The 12,729-nt window shown below is 48.5% G+C and overlaps 1 long non-coding RNA gene across 1 annotated transcript in view; it reads left to right on the forward strand.

The window, feature by feature from the left end:
• The window catches only part of LOC149874622 (uncharacterized), a 45,210-nt gene extending 33,081 nt beyond the window's left edge, over window positions 1–12,129 (forward strand). The window contains exon 3 of the long non-coding RNA XR_016444451.1: window positions 11,520–12,129. This is a non-coding gene — a long non-coding RNA (uncharacterized LOC149874622). The remainder of the gene's footprint in view (window positions 1–11,519) is intronic.
• Window positions 12,130–12,729: the final 600 nt, after the last annotated feature.

The following is a 12,729-nucleotide window of genomic DNA, read 5'->3' on the forward strand; positions in this document are numbered from 1 at the left end:
GGTCCTCTCTTAGCTGGAGCAGAATTGTGACGTTGCTGGGCCCCTGGAGTTAGGGCATGAGTCTCCCAGGGTGGTGTGCCACCTCACAGCCCAGGGCTATGACCATGTCACAGCACCACAGGGTCTTGTTCTGGGGCCACACCAGTACCATAGCAAGGAAGTTTGGCACCCAAGGCAAGCCCACACTAATTAGCCCACCCTAGCCCTGTGCACAGATCTGTGGGCACAACCTCCCACGATGGCCTGGGAGTGCACGCAGAGGCAGGAACCGCTTCTCCCCACACCCCTCCAAACGAGCCACTCGTGACTCCATCCTGCACCCTGCCCCAGCTGGGAATGCCTGTTGGATGATAGGGGAGGTCTTCAGAGTGCTATCTTTTTCTCACCATTATGTTCCTCATTTGGCCTACTTAGCTTTTGATAGGTGATGTTTGTAAAGGTGTTGGTCCTGAGAAGATCTCAAGAAAGCTAGGAGATTTTGTTTTATTTGGCAAAAGGAGATTTCATAGTTTGTAGGGTCAGAAGGGACCTGAGCAGATCATCTAGTCTGACCCCCTGCCATGGCAGGAAAGAGTACTGGGGTCAAATGATCCCAGCAAGATGTTCATCTAACCTCCTCTTAAACACCCCCACTTCTCTTGGAAGCTGGTTCCAGACCCTAGCCACCCTGACCGTGAAGTAGCGCCTCCTGATATCTAATCTAAACCTACCCTCTGCCAGCTTGTGACCGTTATTCCTGGTCACTCCTGGCGGTGCTCGGGGAAACAGTGACTTCCCCAATGCCTGCTGATCCCCCCTGACTAGTTTATAACAGGCCACAAGATCCCCCCTCAGCCTTCTCTTTTGAAGGCTGAACAGGTTCAGATCCCGCAGCCTGTCCTCATGGGGCCTGCCCTGTTGTCCCGATCATACGAGTGGCCCTCCTCTGGACCCTCTCCATGCTGTCGACATCCCTCTTGAAGTGCAGCGCCCAGAACTGGACGCAGTACTCCAGCTGCGGCCTGAGCAGTGCTGCATAGAGGGGAAGGATCACCTCCTTGGACCTGCTCGAGATGCATCTGTGGATGCATGCCAAGGTGCGGTTGGTCTTCCTAACTGCCTCCCCACACTGCCGGCCCATGTTCATCTTGGAGTCAATGATCACCCCCAGATCCCTTTCCGCCTCCGTGCTGACAAGAGGGGAGTTCCCCAACCTGTAGGTATGGTGCCGGTTGTTTCTCCCCAGGTGCATCACCTTGCACTTTTCTGTGTTGAAACCCATCCTATTCTCGTCCGCCCACCCTTGTAACCTGTCTAGGTCAGATTGTAGCCTGTTGCATCCTTCCAATGTTCCCATGTCCCCCCACATCTTAGTGTCATCAGCAAATTTGAGCAGGGTGCTTTTTACCCCCTCGTCCAAATCACTGATGAAGATGTTGAACAGTGCGGGCCCGAGGACCGAGCCCTGCGGAACCCCACTGCCCACATCCCTCCGGGTTGAGAAAGACCCATCTACTACCGCCCTCTGGGTGCGGCCCTCCAGCCAGTTGGCGACCCATTTGACTGTGTGGGTGTCTACACCACAGCCCCCCAGTTTCTTAATGAGAACAGGGTGAGAGACAGTGTCAAAAGCCTTCCGGAAGTCCAGGAAGACTATGTCCACTGCTACCCCTGCATCTAGTGATCTGGTGATCTGATCGTAAAAGGCCACCAGGTTGGTCTGACAGGACCTGCCACTGATGAACCCATGTTGGTTGCCCCTAAGCATGCAGTCTCCTGCTGGCCCCTCCTGGATGTGTGCCAGCATAATTTTTTCAAACAGCTTGCCTAGGATCAAGGTGAGACTAACTGGCCTATAGTTTCCCGGGTCTTCCTTCCTGCCTTTTTTGAAGATGGGGACCACGTTGGCCCTCTTCCAGTCCTCCGGTACCTCACCAGAGCACCACGAGTGCTTGTAAAGTTGTGCCAGGGGACTTGCAATGACCTCTTTTGCCTCATCAGCTGTCCCAGTGGCTTCATGTAACTGTTAAATATGATGGAGGAGAGGACTGCAGCATGTAACATTTTGTAGGTGAGAGCTCAAAAGATAGAAGAACAGCAACCCTTTGAGTTTAGTTTCAGATGAAGGATGCCATTTCAGGGCATTTTTTGTTAATCTCGGCAGTTTCCCTGAGGCAGAACAGGAGAGTTTGGTGATACTGTGCTGTTTCATCATGACAGCATCATTCCATCTGTCATTGTTGTTACAACATGATCATGATATTGCAAAGCAATGCTCTCTCTGCTAGCATTTCGTTTGCCCATTACAGTACTGTAGCAGTGGCAACATGCACCAGTGAGCCAAAAACACAAGAACTAAGCACTAGGATTATCAGTTATTTGGCATTTTGCCAGTTAACTAGCTTCCTTTTCCTCACTCTTAGCCAGGTCCCTCCTACCAAATGAAGAATCATTGTCATTTAATTTTATGTTACATTCAAATGGTTATTTCGATTCAGTTGGTCAGTCTGAATCACAGCTTAGTCTGTGATATTGTTGAAGAGCTCTTTCCACTCCACTTGGCCTTATGGAACTGAACATAGTATGAAGAGCTTTACTTTAGCATTTTCTTTTTTCTCTTACACTATTTCAAAATGAGTCAACTTCCAACATGTGACCATGGGAAAGAATCACAAAAAAATCACTCCCGCCTAAAACTGAACATACAGTGCTTAGCCACCCATAGCAGTCAACTTAAATGCAGGTATACCAACCATTAGCTACCAGTTCCAAGTGCCATAATGACTATAGCAGAAGTGCTCACATCACAGCCCTGCAAGATTCTAACAAATCTGCAAATTCTGCTAAATATCTGTTATCAACAATTTCAGACCGGCCATGAGAAGAAGTAGTTGCTTAATTGGAACACGTCTATGAATCTGTGAATGGTATCTTTGGTGTACTGTAAAGAACCAATCACCTCCCACTTCCCCTGGTTCTGTCCTGACAGAAAAAGTGGCAACATTATGGCAGTGGACAGTGTCTTGCTGGGGATCTGGAAACATGAATTTAACCCTGCTCCAGACTTGTGCCCCCTTCAGCACAAGGTCAACCCAGATGTAAAAGCAGACCTGACTATTCAGACTGGGGAGTCCAAGGCTGCTAGATATGATATCAGACACATCGCTCTTTTGTTTGCCATTGGTTTAAGATTGCCACCTTAACTGTGCTAGCCAGATGGTCTGTTTGGCTAGAGCAAACCTTTGATTTGTTGATCCTCAACGAACACTCTGCAATCATCAATTTTAACATCCCAGTCCTATGGGCCAACTCACCAAGTCTCAGCAGTACTGATCATATATTTTTTATTATTATACATGATCTTGCTCAGCCAACTCTTTTTGTTTATTTCTTAGGTGTTAGAATTAGAATACAGGGCACTCAAAATGTCTTCCTTACATGTCCCTTAGTGTTTGGATTTATGATATGCACAGACATGGGACTTTTGCATACTTCACTGTTTGTACCATGATTACCTCCTAATCTTCTTCCTGCTTAATTTAAAGTGCTCATGATGACCTTTACCAATTTACCATCCAGCAGATTGGTAACCGTACTGTGAGGCCACCAGTCCATACAGCCTCCCTCCTTTATAGTAGAGTGGGCTCCTCAAAGCCAAAAACTTTTCCTTACAACATCAGTTTCTCATCAAAGTATTCATCCTCATAATCTTCTGCCTTCTCTTCACACTCAAGAGATAAGAAGGATTTCCAAAAAAGACTGTCTGAACATTTCTCTCCATCTCTAGATTTCATAGACATTAAGGCTGGAAGGCACTTTGGAAGATCATTGAGTCCAGCCCCCTGTCCCAGGGGCAGGAAGTCAGTTGGGGTCACAGGATCCCAGCAAGATAAACATCCAATTTACTCTTAAAGCGATCTGGAGTAGGTGCTTGCACCACCTCTAACGGCAGTCTGTTTCAGGTCTTGGGGGCTCAAAGATCTCTGAAGCCTTCTTGGATCTTTGAAATGATATTAGATAGTGCCTCAGTAGACTACTGCCAAAGGCATCCTTTCTGCTGACCTCCTAAACTTGTTTATGATTGTGGCAATATCCTCTGTTGTTGTACCTGCTGTCCTTACACCTTGACAGAAAATCAGCCTGAAGAATACTAGACTTCTAGTTGTAGATGCTGTCCTGTTGTCAGGCTTAGCAATTACATTGATGTGAAATCATAGAGAAGTAGGGCTGGAAGAGACCTCCATAGGTCAGAATTAGAACTATACAAACCATTTTATACAATCCATAATCTAAATTCTGCATAAGACTACTGCCAATCCTGAACAACACAAAGCAAACACCCTAAGCCAGGGATGGGCAAAATGCAGCCCGGGGGCCAGATGCGGTCTGCCAGGCCATTCTATCTGGCCCACGGGGCCCCTAAAAAATTTAGAAAATTAATATTAATCTGCCCTGGGCTGCCTGTCATGCGGCCCTCAATGGCTTGCCAAAACACAGTAAGCGGCCCTCTGCCCAAAATAATCGCCTGCCCCTGCCCTAAGCTGCCACAGGTAAAGGAGGGGAACCATAACAGCCAATGTTCTGCTTCTATGAAATGCTGTCAAAATAAACTCAAAATAGAAGGCAATGTCCCTGCAGCAGAGGAAGGCTGTAACAGGGGGCCTTCCCGCCCACCTGTTTCTGGGCTAACTGCCAGCCTCTCTCTCCTGCCACGCCTTGGCGATACAAAATTATGGTGTTAATTAGGCGGGAGGTTGCCCATTTTAGCTCCCCAATGCCAGGGGGTGCCACCTGTGGCTCCGAACCTCCCCTGCACTGCAGCCCATGCCTCAGAGATGGTATCTAAGTTCTTGACTTCTCTGGCCCCACACTAGGCCCCATAACCCTCCAGTCTGGACCGCAACTGGATCCCTCCTATCAGGTGGACTACTATACCCTTGTTTGGGCTGCCTAGCTCCCTGCACTCTTCCCTCTTCTGGGTGTGGCTGTAGAAATTTACTAACAAGACCATAAATAATAGTGTAGAAGTTAACTATAAAGCAGACTCAGCCTCCAAGGACAGGCTGATAAGACTCTGCAATGACCGAATCCTATTCACTTTGAAGTCTGAACCAATCAAGGATATAGCCCTCCTCCCTATTAGTTAACATTTCAAAACAAGCATGTAGCCAAAAACTAGTTTGAAACAATTAAGAGTTTTCTCACACTGACCTGATATCTTGTTTTCTTTCACAGTGGAAAATTCCCACCTGCGCGCACATTTTGTCTGTAAACTATAAATCGCCTCTAACAGTTTTATTCAGGGCCTCTGAGCTTGCTCAGGGTACCCAGCATGCTGAATAAAATTTGAGACTGACAGCGACTCTGTGTCTTTGGGAACAGCTCCACAAGGGGTCATGAACTCCTCAACATGGCCTCCCGGTGGCCTTTGGACACACAGGCCTTGGCCTCACTTCTAAGGCCATTCAAATCCCCAGGCCCTTAGGTCTGGGCATCCTTCATGGTGGGCCCCTGGCCCTTTTGACCTTTCTGGTCCTGGCCCCAGCATTGACCAGTTGAGGGAGCCTCAAGTCAAGCTTTTGAGCAACTAGCCCATACTTTCTTACATGAGTTCACCTTCTCGGGCCCTCCCTACTATGGGGTTACCCACTCAGATGGGGGCTGGGATTCTTAAGCCATCCCCACCCACCTTTCGCCAGGGTGGTAACTGGCCTGGCATTTCCTGGGGGCTCCCACTCCATCAAGAGCCCCCCTCAGCACCCCCAGCCCCAGCAGGGTGCAGTTTTACGCCATCCCCAGGACCAGGAGCCTTCTGCTCTTACCTTCTGATGTTGCTGCTGCAGCTCAGTCAGGTGATGTTTTCACTTGGGCTGGCAACAGCAAATTGCAGCCTTTATATCCCTTGTTCTCAAAATGGCTGCCACCATCAGGCACCTTCTAGCTCCCTGACTCTGTCCTTAAAGTGGAAGGCACCCAAAGTTGCACTGCCACAAGGCCAAAAACCCCTACAGTCTCTACCAATCTGACCATGGGGTAAAATCCCTTCCTGACTCCAAATATGGTGATCAGTCTCACCCCTGAGCCTAGCAGCAAGACCCAGAAACCTCTGGCTTGGTGCCCAGCAGGAGTGTTGGCACACCCGAGTCAAAGTTGCAGCCTTGGCTATAGGCACCCAATACTTCTCAGGGAGACTTAAAAACACTCTGATACACGTAGCAAAAAGTGGGAGTGGGGGCAACCAGCAAAGCCCAGAAGTATAATAATATAACATAAGCACAGCTACGTCTATCATCTCTGACCAGGGGCTGTCCAACCTCTTCTTGAACACCACAACTTCCCTAGGATTCCACGGTCTCACTATTCTAACATTGAAGAAGTTTTTCTGAATATCCAATCCATTTACCTTGCAGCAACTTTAAGCCATTGTTTCACATCCTCCTCTCTGCAGCAAGAGAGAAAAGGTGCTTTCCCTCTTCTTTACAGCAGACCTTCAACTATTGGAAGTATGCTATAATGTCCTCTCTTAAGCGCCTTTTTAACAAGCTCCTTCAACCTGTTCTTACATGATTTGCTTTCCAAGCCTTTTATCATCTTTGTTGCCTACCTCTGGACCCTCTCCAACTTCTGTTAAAGTATGAAATGGGATTCAGGTCTATAAAGGATTGACAGGAAAACTCATTTGATAAATGACAGAAAGCCTTTATTTACTACAACTATTCACTACTAAATGAGCCTAAAGCAAAGTAAAGTTGAGTATATTTAGCTGTAAAAGTGATAGTATCTTACTAATACAGGCAAAAAGTGGTCTGTCTTGTCAACTTCTCAAGACATGGATCTGTTCACCAGAAGATCAGCAGGGTGCAGCAGCAGTTCTTGTGTTGAGTGATTTCTCACTCTTGAAGTGCACCCTGTTAGCTGCTTGGTTCCTCTTCTATACCCTTCAGCTCAGCATCTTTAAACCATTCTTGTAGTAGCGTAAATCAAAAAAGAACCCTAAGCAATAACTAACAGAAAAATCCTGTTAGAAAAATCCTTTCAGCACTGATTCGGATTGGCCAGGGAGAAGCAGGCACAGCTGGGAGGCTGCAAGTTCTCCTGTGGCCCCTCCAGCTGTGCCTGCCTCTGCCCTGAGTGGGGAGAGCCGTGGGAGAAGCCCCCATGGCTGCCCTGCCTGGCTCCAGCCCCCGCATGACCCAACACTTTAAAAAAAAGCAACAACAAAAAAAAAGGCCCCGCACTCACTGGCTTTGGCAGTGGTGATTGGGGCTTCTGAAGGCTTGTGGCAGACCCCTACCCCCGATGTAGCATGGGGCAGTGGGGAGCAGCGGGGATTGCCCCCCTGCTTGGCATCCACGCAGCAACTGTTAAATCGCGTGGGTGCAGCATGGCTCAGCAGGGCGCCGTGTGCTGTCTGGGGGCTGGGGTAGCTCCACCAGTCAGCCAGAGCCCAGCACCACTCAGCCCCGGCATCCCCAGCTCCCAGACAGTGAGCAGCACCCTACTGAGCTGTGCTACACCCACATGATGTGACAGCTGCCATGTGGGTGCCAAGCGGGGGCAGGGGTGTTCTGCCGTGAGCCCTCAGAGGACCTGCTCGCCGATGCTACTGCCAGTGAGTGTGGGGCTTTTTTTTTTTAAGTGCTGGGGCTGGGTGGGGGATGGGGCTGGGCAGGGCAGCTATGGGGGCTTCTCTTGTGGCTCCTCCAGCTGTGCCTGCCTCTGCTCCAGGAGGGGGAGCTGTGGGAAACTAATTTTTGTGAATAGGCCCAGCTCAGCATAAGCTTCACAATCATCACTTCTTCATGGCCTTGGAGAGGCACTTTCATCTCCCATGTCTTGCTCCTAATACTTCTATTGATGCATCCCAAACTTTCATTCACTTTTTGTGCAGCTGCATCACACTGCTGGCTCATACTGAGTCTTTGACCTACCAAGGCTCCAAGACTTCCATAGTGCTGTCATCCAGTCAGGTGTCACCCATTTTGTATTTGTTTTTGATTATTCTTCCTGAGGTGGAGTACCTGGCATTTGTCCACACTGAACTTCATCCTGTTAGCTCTAGCCCAATTTTCTAATCTGTTGAGATCCTTCTGATTTGATTTGCATCCTCCAACATGTTTGCAATCCTTCCCAGTTTCATGTTGTCCTCAAACTTGCTCAAGAAGCTTTCATTGCCAGTATCCAAATCATTAATAAACACATTGAACAGCACTGGACCCGGGACAGACCCCTGTGGGTATGCACTTGAAACCTTCTGCCATTCTCACATGGATGATTAATAATTACCCATTGCTGGTGGTTATCATATCAGTTATCTATCTACCTTATAGCAATTTTATCCAGCCTACATTTCTCCAGTTTCCTTATGAGAAGCTTATGTAGGACTTTGTCAAAAGCTTTGTTGAAGTTCAGATACACTGTATGAGTGGTCTCCAACCTTTTTAAGTAGGAGATCAGCTTTGGCATTTAAAAGCAACCCAAGATCTACTGTGTGCTGCCGCCACCCCCACACCCCACCCAGCAGGTAAGTCTGTGGGGAGTGATGGGGGTAGCAGATTGAGGCAGAGGGAGAAAAAATTATTTGGGGGCATGCCTACCCAGCAGATAAGTCCCACCCAGCCGGGGCCCCACTTAACTTACCCCTGCTTCTGCCTCTGTGGCACTGTCCCTCACCACGGGGACCTCAGTCTACCCTCCACCCTTGCCCTCCCCCATGGACTGACCTGCTGGGCTGGGGCATGTGTGGTGCATGCGCACAGGCACTCAGCCCCCCACCCCAGCCTTGGATCAACTCGAAGAGGCTCCAAGATCTACCGCAAGAGGCTCCAAGATCTACCGGTGGATCGAGATCTACCACTGGTTGGTGACCACTGCGCTATATATCCACAGCAATCCCTTCACCCACCCAAGTACTTTGTTAAAGGAGGAGATTGGGTTTGTTTGACACAATTTGTTTTTCATAAATCCATGCTGGCTGCTTGTGATCAGGCTTTCCTCCTTCAGATGCTTACAAATAGCCTTCTTTGAGATATGCTTCAGCAGCTTCCCAGGTATTGAGGTGAGACGAAACAGTCTTTAGTTCCCCAGGTCCTCGTTTTTTTGCCTTTTTTAAAGAGGGGCACTATGCTGGCCCTTTTCCAGTTCTCTGGCACTTGGGCCATCTCCCACTTGGCATTGATCTTCCTGAAGATCAATGCAAACGGCTCCAAGATTTCCTCTGCCAGTCCCTCCACTGCCTTGGGGTGAAGTTCATCTGGCCCTGCTGATTTGAATTCATTCAGACCTATCAAAAGCTCTCTTGATTGTCTCCTTTGTTATCTTATCCCTCACTTTGCTCCCTTCCTTATACTGATAATCGTTATTCGGTGTCTAGCTTCAGTTTAATTTGTTTATGAAGTAGCTGTTGATTAGATCTGCCTTCTTTGTGGATAATCACTCAGCTTGATTTTTTTTCCAAGGCATTTGATATAGTTCTGCATTACATTTTGTTTTGTTTTTAAAAAAATCACATTATCTGGAGCTTATCTGGGCACACATAAAATGGATCAAACTTGTCTCAGTGACAGATCATAAAAATGAGTTCTTAGTGAAAAGACACAAATGAGGAGGGCTGTTTCTTCTGGTTCCTCCAGGGGACTGCATCCTTGTGCAATGTAATTTAATATTTTTATCTATCACACAATGACTAAAATATTTCCTAGTAAAGTTTTCATGACTCAAAGCCTAGAAGTTAATGATAAGGAGAGCTGATTTCTGTTTCTGAGTGATCAGAATCACCCATTTCAATGGTCACCATCCAGTAAATTAATTTTTATACAACCAAATGCAAAGAAATACATATGTAATATGAGACACTGTCTCAGAAAGCAGTGATTCAGAGGCAGACATCAAAGACAGTGGTGCAGCTAGGGTGAGGCAACAGGAAAAACCACCCTGGGTACCAAAGGTGGTGGGAGGCAAACAAAATTGCAGCTGTGGGATTGCAGTTGCAGCAGCAACCAGAAGTCTCCATTACCCCTGTGTGTAACAGCTCCCCCCCAGCCCTCCCTATGCCCAGCCACATCGTTATACTGCTGATCAAAGATCAGCACATCAACCTTTGCTCTCTGTATCTTGCTGTGGAAAAATGGACTGACATGATCTTTGGGTGTGTAAAAAGGAAAACAAAAGACAGAAGTAGAGTTGTGAACTTGCTTGTGTACATGGCACTGCTGTGTTTACACGTCAGGAAGGATGTGGAAATACTGGAGAAAGGATTGGAAGCAAGCCTTATGATGTGGGGCTTAAGGGGACTCAGCTTATTCATTTTACTAAACCAAAGATGATGGACGACTTGATCACCACCTATAGGTATTTACATATGGAAAAAGAGATCTGATAATGGAAAGGGCCTCTTTTTCATCCATTTCAAAAAACAAACTAAGGTCCAGTGGCTAGAAGTTGAAGTTAGGTGAATTCAGCCTTTAACTAAGGTGCAATCTTTGAGGGAAACTAAACATGAGAACATTGCCATTGAAAGGGTGGACTTACTAGCACATGAAGTTTTTAAAATAAAATTATCTTTAAAAAAAAAGCTTTAATCCAACTTCTGACAGCAGTTTTCTGGGTTGCATGTACAGAGATCAAGCTGAATGTTCATAGTAGTTTAGAAACTGAGGGTGGGGTTACCTGTTAAATTTAACACATAATAAGTACAGTTAAAATGTAAGCAGGTGCATGTTCAAGCAGCTTAGCACATGTTAAGTTCCCTTAGAGAATTGCACAATTGTTCCCTTTTAGGCAAGGCTTATCTCCTGACATATACTATTCTGTCTCAGAAAGCAGTGATTCATATTACTGACTATTTTTCCTAATGCCAACTGGTTAGATCAGGGGTGTTAAACATATGTCCCACTGGGAGACTGGTGGGCAAGAGGTTTTGGGGACATGGCAAGTTGTGGGTATAGCCAGTGACAGCAGGGGACTGAGCTTGGCTGCTTGGCCTACCACCACTCATACCACCTGTTCTACTGCAAGCACCACTTGGTCCATGGCCACTTGTCTTATTGCCACTGCAGTGGCTGTGAATTTAACACCCCTGGGTTTGATGTATTCTGGGTTGATGAACTCTGTAAGAGCGCGCCAGTGTTTGCATCGGCATTTGTGCCAGCAGGCGAGGCGGAAGAGCCAGGAGGGAGACTCCTACTAGGGCAGGGCGAAGGCACTGCACTAAGCTAAAAACAAGCAGCAACTCCTATGATGGTGTCGACACGGAGTGCTGCCAGGGCCCCTGCCAGGGGGGAGCAGCCTACCCGGGGCTTGTCTGAGGCCTCCACCCAGACAGATCCCATGGGGGAGCTGGCGTCCCCCCACCCCCTGGCCTGTGGGGGTTGCCCAGCAAGGCCCAGGGGGGCAGGGATTGGGGAGCCCCACACCTGTCCTGCAGGTACCCACCTTAGGGCCCTGGAGGCGCAGGTGAGGGAGCTCCAGGAGGAGGTTAGCAGGCTGAGGGGAATCGGGGGGTGGAAGAAGAAATTGGCGGCTATTTCCTTTCTCTGCAGGGCCACACACCCAAGGAAGAAGCACCTCCGGAAGTGCCCTCCACTGCAGAGTGGTAGATGGTCATCTCCAGAACCAGGGCTGCTCGTAACACAGCAGTACCAGTTCCTCCAGTTTGGCTGGAGAACAGGTACGAGGCCCTGACAACACTAAAGGAGAAGGAGGGAGAGGAGGCAACCGGAGAGGAGGCAACTCCACGCTCTCCATGCTCCGAACAGGCTGAAGGAGCTAAGCAGTCCCGGAGAAGAAAGCATCGAGTGATCATCATAGGTGACTCCATCCTGACAGGTACAGAGGGCCCCATCTGTTGCCAGGACCCCTTGACACGCGAAGTCTACTGCCTACGCAGAGCAAAGATGCATGACGTGACGGGGATGATCCAGGCCATGATCCAGCCCACCGATTACTACCCCATGGTCCTAATTCATGTGGGTACTAATGATGCAGCCAGGAGAAGCCCTGATCACCTGATGGCGGACTACCACGCTCTGGGGAGCATGCTGAAGGAGATAGGCATGCAGGTGGTTTTCTCTTCTGTTCTACCAGTGAGCAAACGTGGAAGACGACATGAGACGTGCATTGCAGAGACCAACTGGCGGCTTTGGGAATGGTGTCTTGAGGCGGGCTTTGGCTTCCTTGACAACAACCCACACATCACGACGAGAGACATACTCGGATGGGATGGGCTCCACCTTTCCCCTAAAGGCGGATCTCCTCCAGCGGGCTTTAACTAGGCTCGTCGGGGGAAGGGGAAGACAAGGGAGGAAGAAGCCTTGGACCATTAAACCAAGCAGCACTCACAAGTACAGCCCAGCCTAGACCAATGAGCTGAACATATACCCAGGTAAGCAACAGGGGCCAGGGCAATGCTGTGATTAGGGGCCAGTGCACACATCCACAGGAGGCCTCAAATGCCTCTACACAAACGCTCATAGTATGGGAAACAAGCAGGAGGAACTTACCCTCCTGCTAGCTGACACCAGCCTAGACATAGTGGGGCTCACTGAAATGTGGTGAGACCCAACACATGACTGGGTGGTGAATATCAAGGGCTATAGGCTGTACAGGAGGGACAGGACAGGGAGGAAAGGCATGGGTGTGGCATTCTACATTAAGGTGGAATACACATCCTCACCAGGTAGCACAGGGGGAGAGGAGGAGCACACTGAAGTGCTCTGGGTTAGAATACAAGGCAGTCGAGGGGAAAGAGAC

This window comes from Crocodylus siamensis, chromosome 1 (assembly GCF_052110815.1).
Source record: "Crocodylus siamensis isolate JL-2025a chromosome 1, ASM5211081v1, whole genome shotgun sequence".
NCBI classification, from domain to species: Eukaryota; Metazoa; Chordata; order Crocodylia; family Crocodylidae; genus Crocodylus; species Crocodylus siamensis.